Raw genomic sequence first — 15144 nt, forward strand, 5'->3', positions numbered from 1 at the left:
AATATTTTGGGTCATCTATTTTAAATTCACTGGAGAAAGTAAAAATATGTTTTATACTATGGGAACTGAAGGACATCCATACATGAAAAATGAAAAACTCAGTTGCAGTTAAATTGTAGCATGCCTCTTTTTATTATCTATTTCTTCTACTCTAATATTCTCAGTCTCATTTTTAATATCATGTTGTCACTTTTTGGGGGTGGAGGGTGCTGGGGATTGAACCCAGGGCCTTGTGCATGCAAGGCAAACACTCTACCAACTGAGCTATATCCCCTGCCCTCATGGTCAGTTTTAAATGTAAATTAAAATAATACCTAAACTTTAAGACCCAACACGTAAATCAATATGGAAAAAAGTAATGAGCCTAAATAAAAGGTAATATTTTTGAGTTCACAACATAAAGTTGCACAAATATAATCCCTGGATTGGAAGCATTTCCAAAAGAATGCCTGGGACAAGCGTGGCATGGTGGTACATGGCTTTTGGGAGGCTGAGGCAAGAGTTTTATTTGAGCCCAAAAGTTTAAGGCCAGCATGAACAATATAATGAAACTTTATCTCAAAACTAATAATAACTAACATATATTTTAGAAAACATATTCAGATCACAGATGTTCACTATTCCCTTCAGTAGTGTTGCATATCTGGAAAAGTGTTGTGCTTACTTTTAAATTCACTAATTTGAGGCATTTGTGAAACTTAGTGTGTCTTATGGAGAACCACCAGAGAACCATGGAAATTAAAAATCATGCTGCATTAGGAACAAATGGTTATTTTTCAGAAAAAGAATATTCTGAAAGTATGTAATTATATATTCTAATATTAAAGCAGATTTGAAACACATATAAGATTTTTATGTAAGCCAAACTAAACAATATCACTTACATGTTCATTTAGCTAATAAAGCTACTAAATCACAAGAAGGTGATTATAAGGAGGTGGATAATTCCAGGGACATGGAAGAATTATGATTTACAATGAGGCACTAAGAGAAACTTCTGGGGTAGTTAGCAATACTCTATTTCTTGACTCAGGTGAGAGTTGCAAAAATATTCACCTAAATTATCAAGCTTTTAATGGTTTTCTGTTGTTCATTGTATATATGTTTTATGTTATACTAAAACTGGTTTTCTTTTAATTACCCCATATTGAATTGAATTCTCTTTGGTCTTTTCAGGTTTTTCTTTTAAAGGCAATGCCTGGATATTACAAAGAAGCATTTTAGACCTTAATATAAGTAAGAGGCAGTGACTAAAGGAAAAAGACTGCTTTATATGCAAAAAATAGTTGCTGTGTGAATATTCTATGGAAAAATCTCCTGTGCAGAACAGAAGGCTAGATTCAGGCTTAAATTTGTTCCAACTTAAAATTCATAAACCTTTATATTCCCAATATCATCCCAACTTAATTTTTCTTTAAAATAATTTTGCATGTAAATTAAATTTATTTTAACTAATATGTATGAACTACATATTAATGTTATAGCATATGATGTTTCAATACATCTATGCAATATATAATGTTTAAATCTGGTCATACATATTTATCTTCTCAAATATTTACCATTTCTTCATGGAGAAAACTTTCACTATACTTTTTTCTAGCTTTTTTTTAGATATACAGTACATTATTGTTACCTACCCTTCTATACAATAGCTTACCAGACGTCTTACTTCTACTTAATATTAATCAACTTTTCCATTGCATATATGTACCATGTTTTCTTTATCTATTCATTAGTTGGACACTTAAGTTTTTTCCATTTTTCCATTTCTTACCTACTGTGAATAGTGCTGCAATAATCATAGGAATGCAGATATTTCTTCAACATACTGATTTCCATTTTGAGGAACAGCTTTACTTTTTCCATAATAGCTGTACTAATTTACATATCCACCCACAGTTCACAAGGGTTCCCTTTTCACCGAAACCTCATCAGCAATTGTTCTCTTTTTAATAATAGCCATTCTTACTGAGGTGAGGGGATTTCTCATTGTGATTTTGATTTGAGTTTCCCTGACTGAAGATGTTGAGAATTTTTTCTTATACCTGTTGGCCATTTACTTGTCTACTTTTGAGAAAAGTCTTTTTAAGTCAACTGACCATTTTTATATTTGAGATTTTGGTGTTTTGTTTGTTTTTGCTGTTGAATTTTGGAGTTCTTTACATATACTTGCTCTTAATTCCTTGCTAGACACATAATTTGCAAATATCTTCTCCCATTCTATAAATGTCTCTTCACGCTGTTGGTTGATTCCTATACTGTGCAGAAGATTCTTAGTTTTGATATGATTACATTTGCCTATTTTTGCTTATTATCCTTGTGTTTTGGGGGTCTTTTTCAAAAAAAGGATTTGTCCATTCCAATGTCCTGAAGTGTTTCCCCTATCTTTTCTTCTAGTTATTTAATAGTTGCAGGTCTAGGTAAGTCTCTAACCTATATTGAGTTGAGTTTTTTTAATAACTGATGAGTGATAAGGATCTAGTTTCATTCTCTGCATGTATATACCAATTTTCCAAGCACCATTTATTTTTTTAAAATATGTTTTAGTCATTGATGAACCTTTATTAAATTTATTTATTTGTATGTGGTGCTGAGAATTGAACCCAGGGCCTCACACATGCCAGGCAAACACTCTCCCACTGAGCCACAACCTCAGCCCCCCAAGCACCATTTATTGAAAAGACTCTCCTTTCCCCAGTGAGCACCTGAGCACCTTTGTCAAAAATCTCTGAGCACCTTTGTCTCTGAGCAAATCTCTGAGCAAAAATCTCTGAGCACCTTTGTCAAAAATCAGTTAGTTTTACAAGAAGTAATAAGTGTGATAGCATCAAATTAAGAAACTTCTTCAGAGCTAAAGAAACAATTAAGAGAGTGAATAAGTAGCCTACAGAATGGGAGAAAACCTTTGCCAGCTACTCTTCTGACAAAAGAAAACTTTGAGTCCTGGCTATTGATCTTTTGTCAGAAGAGTAGCTGGCAAAGGTTTTCTCCCATTCTGTAGGCTCCTTATTCACTCTCTTAATTATTGCTTTAGCTCTGAAGAAGATTTTTAACTTGATGCTATGAATAGTGCTGCAATAATCCTAGAACTGTAGATAAATAGGCAAATGAAATAAACAGACACTTCTCAAAAGAAGAAATACAAATGGCAAATAAATATATGGAAAAAGATGATCATCTTCACCAATATGGGAAATTCAACTCAAAACTACACTGAGATTTAATCTCACCACATTTAGAATGGCAGCCATCAAGAATACAAATAATAATAAATGCTAGTAAGGATATGGGGTTGGGGAGGAACATTTATATATTGTTGGTGGAAATGCAAACTAATACAGCCACTATGGAAATCAGATTCCTCAAAAAAACTAGGAATGGATATACCAGATGATTTACTTATACTACTGCTCAGCATTTACTCAAAAGATATAAAGTTAGCACACTGTAAAGATACAAGCATAACCATGCTTAGCACAGCCCTAATCACAATAGCCAAATTATAGAACCAAACTAGATGTCCCTCAATAGATAAATTGATAAAGTATAGGATTATGTACACAATTTTATTCAGTCATAAAGAAGACAGAAATTATGTCATTTGCAGGAAAAAGGATAAAACTTGAGAACATTATGCTAAGCAACATAATCCAGGTTCAGAAAAGTCAAGGGTTTTATTTTCTCACATATGAGGAAACTAAAGAGAAAAAAGGAAAACAAAAATATGGGTGTTGTCTCATGAAAATAAAGGGAGACCAGAGTAATAGAGGAAGGATGTCTTGAGGAGAGAAAGAAGAGGTACTGGGGAATAAAACTGACCAAATTATGATATGTGCATATAAAGACACATTACAATGAATCCCACTATTATGTATAATTATAATGCACCAATTTTTAAAAATTAGTTGTTTTTAAAACAACATTCCCATGGGACTGGGGATGTGGTCAAGCGGTAGTGCGCTCGCCTGGCATGCATGCGGCCCGGGTTCAATCCTCAGCACCACATACAAACAAAGATGTTGTGTCTGCCAAAAAAATTTTTTTAAAAATTTAAAAATTCTAAAAAAAATCCAAAATTCAAGCAATCAAAAAAAGCCAGTGCATTTTGCAAGTGCATTTGAATAGTTCAAGTTATTTCCAGTTATATCCTAGCTCAATCTATCTCCTATAACTTGAGATAATTTATCTACATTTTATCTTACTATGTAACTTCAGCAAACACCAAAATTGATACAATAACTACAATGCCAGCAATGTCGAAGAAGAAAATATAAAAAGAAGAAGGTGAGCAGTGATTTTGATTATGATTATATTGTTTGAGATGTAGATATTTAGAAAGCAATAAGTAAAATTATTCTAAAACAAATGGTGGAGCTTATTCCAAGAAACTATGTAATTTAACTTTCTACCTCAAACTCAACTTCTTTAGTAAGGGAAAGATGTATCACAGTGAAGTGATGCTAATATCTTAGTTTCAAGAGGAACAGCTACCCAAATATACATTCCTATCTTGAAATTATATAACTATGGAATTATTACTTAAAGAAAATGCACAGGATTATGGGAAGCATAGTTTATTTTTAGCCCATCTCAGTGATTTCAAATTCATCATGATGACTTTAACATATATCAATAGACTCACTGTAGATATAACATGCCAAAGCTGTGACTACTAAACAACAAGAAAATGTTAAAAATTCCAAATGGGAAAAGCAGGCAAATAAGGAGGTTCAATACACGTGACAAACATCAGAGATTTTCAATTCTATCTGAGACTGATACTTTTTTTTCTTTTAATTGCATAAGGAGAAATGGAAATAAACAATGGAAGTTCCACAACAGACTTAATCCTTCTAGGGTTTTCTGATCAACATCAACTAGAGAGCATCATCTCTGTGGTTGTCTTCATCTTCTATATTGTGACTCTGGTAGGAAACACAACCATCATTCTTGTAACTTATCTAGACACCCAGCTTCATGCTCCCATGTATTTCTTCTTATCTAATTTGTCTTTTTTGGACCTCTGTTATACAACTAGCATTATCCCCCAGATGCTGGTAAATCTATGGGGCCCAAAAAAAATCTATTACATATGGAGGGTGTGTGCTCCAATTCTTCTTTGTCCTTGACCTGGAAGCCACAGAATGTCTTCTCTTGGCTGTGATGGCCTATGATCGCTATGCTGCTGTCAACCCCTTCACTACACAGTAATAATGCACCCTGAGCTTTGCCAGAAGATGGTGCTGACCTCCTGGCTGGGTGGCCTTGGCAGTGCCTTAATTCTTTGCTCTTTGACTATGAAGATGCCAAGATGTGGGAACTGGGAGGTGGATAACTTTTTCTGTGAAATGACAGCACTGATCAAGATGACTTGTGTCTATTCAAGAGTAATTGAGATTGTTGTCTTTGCTCTTGGAGTAGTATTTCTTCTAGTACCTCTATCACTTATTCTCATTTCATATGGAGTTATCACTCGAGTTGTGATGAGGATCAAGTCAGCAGGAGGGTGGAAAAAGGTCCTCAATACATGTGGTTTCTACCTCACAATAGTAACTCTATTTTATGGAACAGCCATTTATATATACATGAAGCCACAGGATACCTCATCCCAAGAACAAGGAAAGTTTTTTACTCTCTTTTACACAGTCATCACACCAAGCCTTAATCCTCTGATCTACACTTTAAGAAACAATGATGTGAAGAATACAGTGAAGAGAACACTAACAATAGAAAAATGTTCAGCAAGGTCATAAGTTAGATGGAAAAATATGAGAGTGTAGATAATTAAAGAAATATTGGCCTTTATCAATAGGGGCTCTGTCAATTCATTTAAAGACCATCTAAATCAGTCACGGTGGTACACAGCTATAATCCCAGTGGTTCAGGAGGCTGAGGCAGTAGGATCCCGAGTTCAAATCCAGCCTCAGCAAAAGCAAGGTGTTAAGCAACTCAGTGAGACCCTGTCTCTAAATAAAGTACAAAACAGGGATGGGGATGTGGCTCAGTGGTCAAGTGCCCTGAATTCAATCCCTGTACCCAAAAATAAAAGACCACAAAATAGGTACTCATCATTTACCAAGAATTTTACTAGGTTAAGTATTTAACATGGTAAATAAATGGGAAGTAGGAATGATAAGGAAATACAAATACATAAATACAATACAATGAATGTATATAAAGCTTCAAGTCAAATCAAGAACCGTTGTCAAACAATTATGAAATTAGTAAATGCAGTTAAGATATTAGTAAATAGTTGTAAGGAAAATTTTCACATGTACATCTATGTTAATGTAGAATTATATTAGACAATGTTTTCTTTCTTACCAGACACACTACTTTAAGAAAAGTAATAGAATGTGATACTCCCCTTCATTCACATGACAGTGCCTGAGGAGCTTTTGTGGTAGAATATCTACCAATATATGTTCTACCTTTGACCTTGAGTTTTATCTGGACATATGGCCACCATGCTGTAAATCACACTTCTTAGTTTGGCCTCCATGAAAACAATGCCAGGAAAGTTATGGGTACAACTTCTGGATCAACTTCTTTTATATGAACCTATTTGAGCTCACCTTGCTCACTTCCCTTCTTATTATCTGGAATATGAATGTGGAAGCTACCTCACTTAGACCAATAAAATGGGAACAGAACCATAAGAGAAAATATATAGTAACCCACTGGCAGAGGAATGCCTCCAGAGCATTTCAGGAAAAAAAATTTCCATTATGTTTAATATTAATTAAACCAGGGCTGGGGATGTGGCTCAAGCGGTAGCACGCTCGCCTGGCATGCGTGCGGCCCGGGTTCGATCCTCAGCACCACATGCAAACAAAGATGTTGTGCCTGCTGATAACTAAAAAATAAATATTAAAATTCTCTCTCTCTCTCTCTCTCTCTCTCTCTGTCTCTCTTTAAAAAAATATTAATTAAACCTCTGTATTTGGGTTTTTTTCTGTTGGAGTAACTTAGCTCTAATACTTTTATGACCTGATAAGGAGTTTGCAAGATTCCAGGTCAGATACAGTTCATGATAAATTCTTATCACCAGTATGGAGAAATGAAGAAAATAAAAATTTTACTTAAGATTAAAGTAAATCAGTATAAAATATTGCTCTTTCATGGGAGGATTAGATTAATTCTAGATAGGGAAGAGGAATGGGAGGAAAAGGGAGGGGAAAAGGGATTAGCAAGGATGGTGGAATGTGATGGTCTTCATTATACAAAGTACATGAATGAAGACTTGAATTGGTTGTCAACATACCTTATATACAAACAGATATGAAAAATTGTGGTATATATGTGTATTAAGAATTGTAATGCAAAAAAGTACATCTATAATTGCATAAATTGGCGTGAACATACTTTATATACAGAGATATGAAAAATTGTGCTCTATATATGAAATAAGGATTGTAATGCATTCCACTGTTGTCATGTATTTAAAAAATAATAAAATCAATAAAAAAATAATTTTAAAAAATAAAAAATAAAATACTGTTCTTTGATCTATTCCTTTTATCTTTTATTGAAAAGTATGATAAATATTGAAGAGGATTTAATTCTGTATTCTACCTAGGAAAAAGAGAGAAAAGGGGCTCAGAGATGAAGTATTATCAGGAGTGGGGTGGAGAAAGAAAAAGGAGAATATAAGAGAAGCAAAAAAGAGGAAGAATGTCCTTCAAAAGATGACAGAGGGGTCTGTTAGGTTTGGCTGTGACAAAGTACTGTTCTTGCCTTATCTCAAGCTCAGAACAATGAAGCTCTCTGACCATGGAGTGAAACCAAGCCAAATAAACCTTTCCTCCTCCTGTCAGATATTTTGGTCTCAGTTGATGAAAGCTGACTCATACACATGCCCAGGATCCAGCACCGGGGAGAGGTATTAATAGTCTTCTAGGTTAAGAATAATGAAAACTTCATTCAATTATGGCCTTCAGTTAATCAGGTTAAAATGCCATAAATACCCTGGCATGCTACTTGTTTAAAAGTAGACAAAACAAAAGTATTGTTAAGAATGTAGAAAAATAGATATCTCATTTATTCTTCATTAAATTTGTTATCTACTACTGCATAAACTTTTTTTTAAAGAGAGAGTGAGGGGGGGAGAGAGAGAGAGAGAGAATTTTTTTTTAATTTTTTTTTTTTTTTTTTTTTTTTAGTTATCGGCGGACACAACATCTTTGTTTGTATGTGGTGCTGAGGATCGAACCCGGGCCGCACGCATGCCAGGCGAGCGTGCTACCGCTTGAGCCACATCCCCAGCTCTGCATAAACATTTTTTAAAAGAAATGAACTGAACAAACTTTTAGCTGGGATATCAGCAAGATGGCAGAATAGGACTTCAATTGCTGTCTCCCCACAAAAACATCCACTTGAAAAATAAATACACATACAAAAACATACTTTCACAAGAACTAAAGGAACCGAACGAGAGATTATAACACTCAGCATAGCACATAAAAGGGATTATGCAAAAAAAGGGTAGGAAGGACAGCTTTTTACTACCCACGTTATCTTTTCCTAACTCCAGGCATCATAGCATGATGAAAGACACACTCTGCTTGGGGAAAGGAGAAAGAAGTAAGCAGTAGACTTTGTCTTAGACTTCAATATAGGAACAACCCCAGTAAAACTTAACTGGGCAGATGCCTAAAGTTTCCTAAGAACTGAACCTTCAGATCTCTCCTGGAACCAGACTAGAACCTGTAACCCAGGTGCCAGGCCTTCACAACAGTGTTGGTCACCAGACAGTACCCAATATTTGGCTGTGTCCTATGGCCAAGGCTTCAGATCCACACCACCATGGGTCTGGCTCCCACAGATAAAAGTTTGTTGTCACCCATCTTAGTTGTGGGTGCAGGTCAACATCAGAATCTACTCTATATAACTTGTAGCATTTCAATTATTTTAAAAAGGAGCTGGGGGAAGCAAGCAATAGCAATAATTATAATGGCCTTAAAATAAACATCTGGTGCCTACTATGAAATCTGTTATACTAATTATAACAACATCAGCATTTAACATCAGCAACAACAATAAACAACTGTGAACTAGATCTAGCATTAAACAGATTGTTTAAATATGCTATCCACAGTACTAATAATTCTAACAACATGTGTGGTCAGGAGCAGGAACAATATAAACTAAGTAGTTCTAGAGATCGTAAAATTAAGGTTACTTAAGTAAAATGAAAATCAAGTAGGAAGCAAGAGAAAGTATGAAATATTTTAAAATGAATACAGCAGAAACAGGAGAGGTATTAGGCTATAAAGAAGGAATAAAAAAATAACTATAATAAAATTAATAAAGAGAGTAAGGAAGGGGGAATGAGAGAATTTGTCTATTAGAGAGGGAATAAGGAGTAATAAGAGGAACAAAACAAAGGTTAAGAACAATTGAACAAATATAAAAATCAAACCAAAACAAACATACAAAAATTCTATCCCTCCAAGATCAAGACTAACAAGTGAAAGAAAATGATAAACATGAATAAAAAGCTATTTAAAAATATGTCTTTACAGTATGGAGATTCCTGGGAAAGCTGGGAATGGAACCACCATTTGACCCAGCTATTACCCTTCTCGGACTATTCCCTGAAGACCTCAAAAGAGCGTACTACAGGGATACTGCCACATCGATGTTCATAGCAGCACAATTCACAATAGCTAGACTGTGGAACCAACCCCGATGCCCCTCAATAGATGAATGGATAAAAAAATGTGGCATTTATACACAATGGAGTACTACGCAGCACTAAGAAATGACAAAATCATGGAATTTGCAGGGAAATGGATGGCACTAGAGCAGATTATGCTAAGTGAAGCTAGCCAATCCCTAAAAAACAAATGCCAAATGTCTTCTTTGATATAATGAGAGCAACCAAGAACAGAGCAGGGAGGAAGAGCAGGAGGAAAAGATTAACATTAAGCAGAGTCATGAAGTGGGAGGGAAAGGGAGAGAAAAGGGAAATTGCTTGGAAATGGAAGGAGACCCTCATTGTTATACAAAATTACATATAAGAGTTTGTGAGGGGAATGGGAAAAAAATAAGGAGAGAAATGAATTACAGTAGATGGGGTAGAGAGAGAAGATGGGAGGGGAGGGGAGGGGGGATAGTAGAGGATAGGAAAGGTAGCAGAATACAACAGTTACTATTATGGTATTATGTAAAAATGTGGATGTGTAACCGATGTGATTCTGAAATCTTTGTAATGTTTTGAATAACCAATAAAAAAATAAAATAAAATAAAAAAAAATATGTCTTTAGAACAATCACAATCAGTACAGCAGAATCATGCACACACAAACACACAATGGAAAAGGACATGAAAAATAAAGGGCTTGCCTCCACTGAGGTGATCAAAACTGTTGACAGTAGAGATGTTCACTGCCTTTGTGATTGCACTCTTCTTTCTGTTTCTTCTTGGGCTATATACCCTTTAGATCAAGGACTGGTGGGGGGGGGTGTTAAATCTGACCTCTTTGTGTTTCTCACCAAGCTACCACCTGGCATGGCCTGGAACCAAACCTGGTTGTATCTCCACAGATGCAGAAAAAGCCTTAGACAAAATCCAGCACCCATTAATGTTAAAAACACAAAAGAAACTAGGTGTAGAGGATAAAGCCATAAAGGCTACATATGACAAACCCATAGCCAACATCATACTAAATGAAGAAAAACTGAAGGCTTTTCCTCTAAAATCAGAAACAAGACAAGGATATCCACTCTCACGAATCCTCTTCAGTAAGATTCTTAAAACTTTAAACAGAACAATCAGCAAGAGAAGGAAATTGAAGGGATAAAAATTAGGAAAAAAAAGTCAAACTATCTCTGTTTGCTGATGCCATGATCCTATGTCTAGAATACCTAAAACTCCTCCAGAAGACTTCCAGAGCTGATAAAAAATTCAGTGAAGTTGCAGGATACAAATCAATATACAAAAATAAATAGCTCTCCTATACTCCAATAATGAATCTATTAAGAAGAAAACTTTTCCATTCACTGTAGCCTCAAAATAATAAAACAAAATAAAATACCTGGAAATTAATCTAACTAAGGAAGTCTACAATGAAAATTATAAAATACTGGAAAAAATGAAGACATTAGAAGATAGACAGACCTACAATGTTATTAGATTGGTAGAATTAATATCATCAAAATAGCCATATTACCAAAAGCAATTTAGAGATTCAATGAAATCACGATCAAAATACCAATGACATTCTTCACAGTCATGTAGGATATTCATCTGATAAAGTATTAAATGAAGAACTCAAAAAACTTAACACCAAGGGCTGGGGTTGTGGCTCAGCCATAGAGCACTCGCCTAGTACATGCAAGGCCCTGGGTTCGATCCTCAGCACCACATAAAAATAAATAAATAAAAAATAAAGGTATTGTGTCCATATACAATTTTAAAAACATGAATATTTTAAAAAAATTAACACCAAAAAAAACTGATACCCCACTCAACAAATGAGCAAAAGATAAGGAGACATTTATCAAGACAACAGAAATGGCCAACAAGTATATGAAAAAATGTAAACATTTTTAGCAATCAGAGAGATACAAATCAAAACTACACTGAGAGGCGGACCTGTGACCACCAACAGAACAGGCCCAGAGGCCCGCAGAGGGGCAGAGCCGCCGCCTGCGCCTGCAAGGTAGGCGGACCTGTGATGGACAGGCAGAACAGACCCAGCGGCCCGTGGAGGGGAAGAGACAATGCCCGTGCCTGAAAGGTAGGTGGACCTGCGACAACTGGCAGAACAGGAGGAGGGGCAGAGGCGCAGCCCGCGCCTGCAAGCTAAGTGGACCTGCTACCGAATGGCAGAACAGGCCCAGCAGCCTGCAGGGGTGGTAGGCACATTGCCCAAATTGGAGGAGGGGCAGAGCCACCGCCCGCGCCTGCGAGGGAGACTTTGCAACTATATAAGAGCAATATAAATATATAGGGGAAAAATTCAATAACACAACAGTTTCACCAAGCAGAAAGAAACGCGAGCAGTATGAAAAGACAAGGAAAGAAAGGACCACAAGCAATGCAGGTCAACTCAACGTTAGAAGAGGTAATATCTGCAGCAGATGGAATGTCAGATAAAGAATTCAGGATATACATGCTTCAGATGATCTGGAGTCTCAAGGAAGACATTAGACAGCAAAATCAGACAATGAAAGATCACTTTGACAATGAATTACATAAACAAATCCAAGAAGCAAAAGATCAACTATACAGGGAGATAGAGGTTATAAAAAACAAACAAACAGAAATCCTAGCTATGCAGGAAGCAATAAACCAACTTAAAAACTCAATTGAGAATACTACCAGCAGAATAGAACACTTAGAAGATAGAACATCAGACAATGAAGAAAAAGTATTTCAACTTGAAAAGAACATAGACAACTCAGAAAGTCTATTAAGAAACCATGAGCAGAACATCCAAGAAATATGGGATAACATAAAGAGACCAAACCTAAGAGTTATTGGGATACAGGAATGTATAGAGATCCAAAACCAAAGGAATGAGCAATCTGTTCAATGAAATAATATGAGAAAACTTCCCAGGCTTGAAGAATGAGACAGAATCCCAAATCCTAGAAGCCTACAGGATGCTGAATGTGCAAAATCATAAGAGATCCACACCTAGACACATTATAATGAAGATGCCCAACATACAGAATAAGGAGAGAATTTTAAAAGCTACAAGAGAAAGGAAGCAGATTACATTTAGGGGTAAACCAAACAGAATAACAGCTGATCTTTCAACACAGACTCTGAAAGCTAGAAGATCCTGGAACAACATATTTCAAATGCTGAAAGAAAATGGGTTCCAACCAAGAATTGTGTATCCAGCGAAATTAAGCTTCAGGATGGAAGATGAAATTAAAACATTCCACGATAAACAAAAGTTAAAAGAATTTGCAGCTAGAAAACCATCTCTTCAAAACATCCTCAGCAAAACATTACAGAAAGAGGAAATGGAAAATAACAATGAAAACCAACAGTGGGAGGTAGTACAGTAAAGGGGGAAAAAATAATCAAAGAGGAAAAACAAACCATGTTCAGTAACATAAATAAACAAATATGGCTGGAAGAACAATCCATATCTCAATAATAACCCTAAATGTTAATGGCTTAAACTCACCAATTAAGAGACACAGGCTAGTAGACTGGATTACAAAAAAAGACCCAACAATATGCTGCCTTCAGGAGACGCATTTGATAGGAAAAGACATACATAGACTGAAGGTGAAAGGTTGGGAAAAATCATATCACTCATATGGACTTCAGAAACAAGCAGGAGTGTCCATACTCATATCAAATAAAATAGATTTCAAGCCAAAGCTAATCAAAAGGGATAAAGAGGGACACTACATACTGCTCAAGGGAACCATACACCAACAAGACATAACAATCATAAATATATATGCCCCAAACAATGATGCAGGTATGTTCATCAAACAAACTCTTCTCAAGTTCAAGAGTCTAATAGACCACCATACAATAATCATGAGAGACTTCAACACACCTCTCTCACCACTGGACAGATCTTCCAAACAAAAGTTGAATAAGGAAACTATAGAACTCAATAACATAATTAATAACCTAGACTTAATTGACATATATAGAATATACCACCCAACATCAAGCAGTTACACTTTTTTCTCAGCAGAACATGGATCCTTCTCAAAAATAGATCATATATTATGTCACAGGGCAACTCTTAGACAATATAAAGGAGTAGAGATAATACCATGCATTTTATCTGATCATAATGGAATAAAATTGAAAATCAACGATAAAAGAAGTAAGGAAAAATCATGCATCACTTGGAGAATGAACAATAGGTTACTGAATGATCAATGGGTTATAGAAGACATCAAGGAGGAAATTAAAAAATTCTTAGAGATAAATGAAAACACAGACACAACATATCGGAATCTATGGGACACATTGAAAGCAGTTCTAAGAGGAATATTTATTGCTTGGAGTTCATTCCTTAAAAAAAGAAAAAACCAACAAATAAATGATCTAATACTTCATCTCAAAATCCTAGAAAAAGAAGAGCAAAACAACAGCAAAATAAGTAGAAGGCAAGAAATAATTAAAATCAGAGCTGAAATTAATGAAATCAAAACAAAAGAAACAATTGAAAAAATTGACAAAACTAAATGTTGGTTCTTTGAAAAAATAAATAAAATCGACAGACCCTTAGCCACGCTAAAGAAGAGAAGAAGAGAGAGAACTCAAATTACTAGCATACGGGATGAAAAAGGCAATATCACAACAGAAACTTCAGAAATACAGAAGATTATCAGAAATTATTTTGAATCCTTATACTCCAATAAAATAGAAGATAGTGAAGGCATCAATAAATTTCTTAAGTCATATGATCTGCCCAGATTGAGTCAGGAGGATATTGACAATCTAAACAGACCAATATCAATTGAGGAAATAGAAGAAACCATCAAAAGACTACCAACTAAGAAAAGCCCAGGACCGGATGGGTATACAGCAGAGTTTTACAAAACCTTTAAAGAGGAACTAATACCAATACTTTTCAAGCTATTTCAGGAAATAAAAAAAGAGGGAGAACTTCCAAATTCATTCTATGAGGCCAACATCACCCTGATTCCTAAACCAGACAAAGACACTTCAAAGAAAGAAAACTACAGACCAATATCTCTAATGAACCTAGATGCAAAAATCCTCAATAAAATTCTGGCGAACCGGATACACAAACATATCAAAAAAATTGTGCACCATGATCAGGTAGGATTTATCCCTGGGATGCAAGTTTGGTTCAATATACGGAAATCAATAAATGTTATTCACCACATCAATAGGCTTAAAAATAAGAACCATATGATCATCTCGATAGATGCAGAAAAAGCATTCAACAAAGTACAGCATCTCTTTATGTTCAAAACTCTAGAAAAACTATGGATAACAGGAACATACCTCAATATTGTAAAAGCAATCTATGCTAAGCCTCAGGATAGCATCATTCTGAATGGAGAAAAACTGAAGGCATTCCCTCTAAAATCTGGAACAAGACAGGGATGCCCTCTCTCACCACTTCTGTTCAACATAGTTCTCGAATCACTGGCCAGAGCAATTAGACAGATGAAAGAAAT

General features: G+C 35.4%; 1 non-coding gene and 1 pseudogene across 1 annotated transcript; one reads left to right on the forward strand and one right to left on the reverse strand.

Moving 5' to 3' along the window:
• Positions 1 to 201: 201 nt before the first annotated feature.
• On the reverse strand, positions 202 to 274 carry Trnaa-ugc (transfer RNA alanine (anticodon UGC)). The gene has a single exon. It is a non-coding gene; the product is annotated as a tRNA-Ala (tRNA).
• A 4540-nt stretch (positions 275 to 4814) lies between these two features.
• Positions 4815 to 5756, forward strand: LOC143402154 (putative olfactory receptor 2W6; annotated as a pseudogene).
• The last annotated feature ends 9388 nt before the right edge of the window (positions 5757 to 15144 follow it).

Source organism: Callospermophilus lateralis, chromosome 6 (genome assembly GCF_048772815.1).
Source record: "Callospermophilus lateralis isolate mCalLat2 chromosome 6, mCalLat2.hap1, whole genome shotgun sequence".
NCBI classification, from domain to species: domain Eukaryota; kingdom Metazoa; phylum Chordata; class Mammalia; order Rodentia; family Sciuridae; genus Callospermophilus; species Callospermophilus lateralis.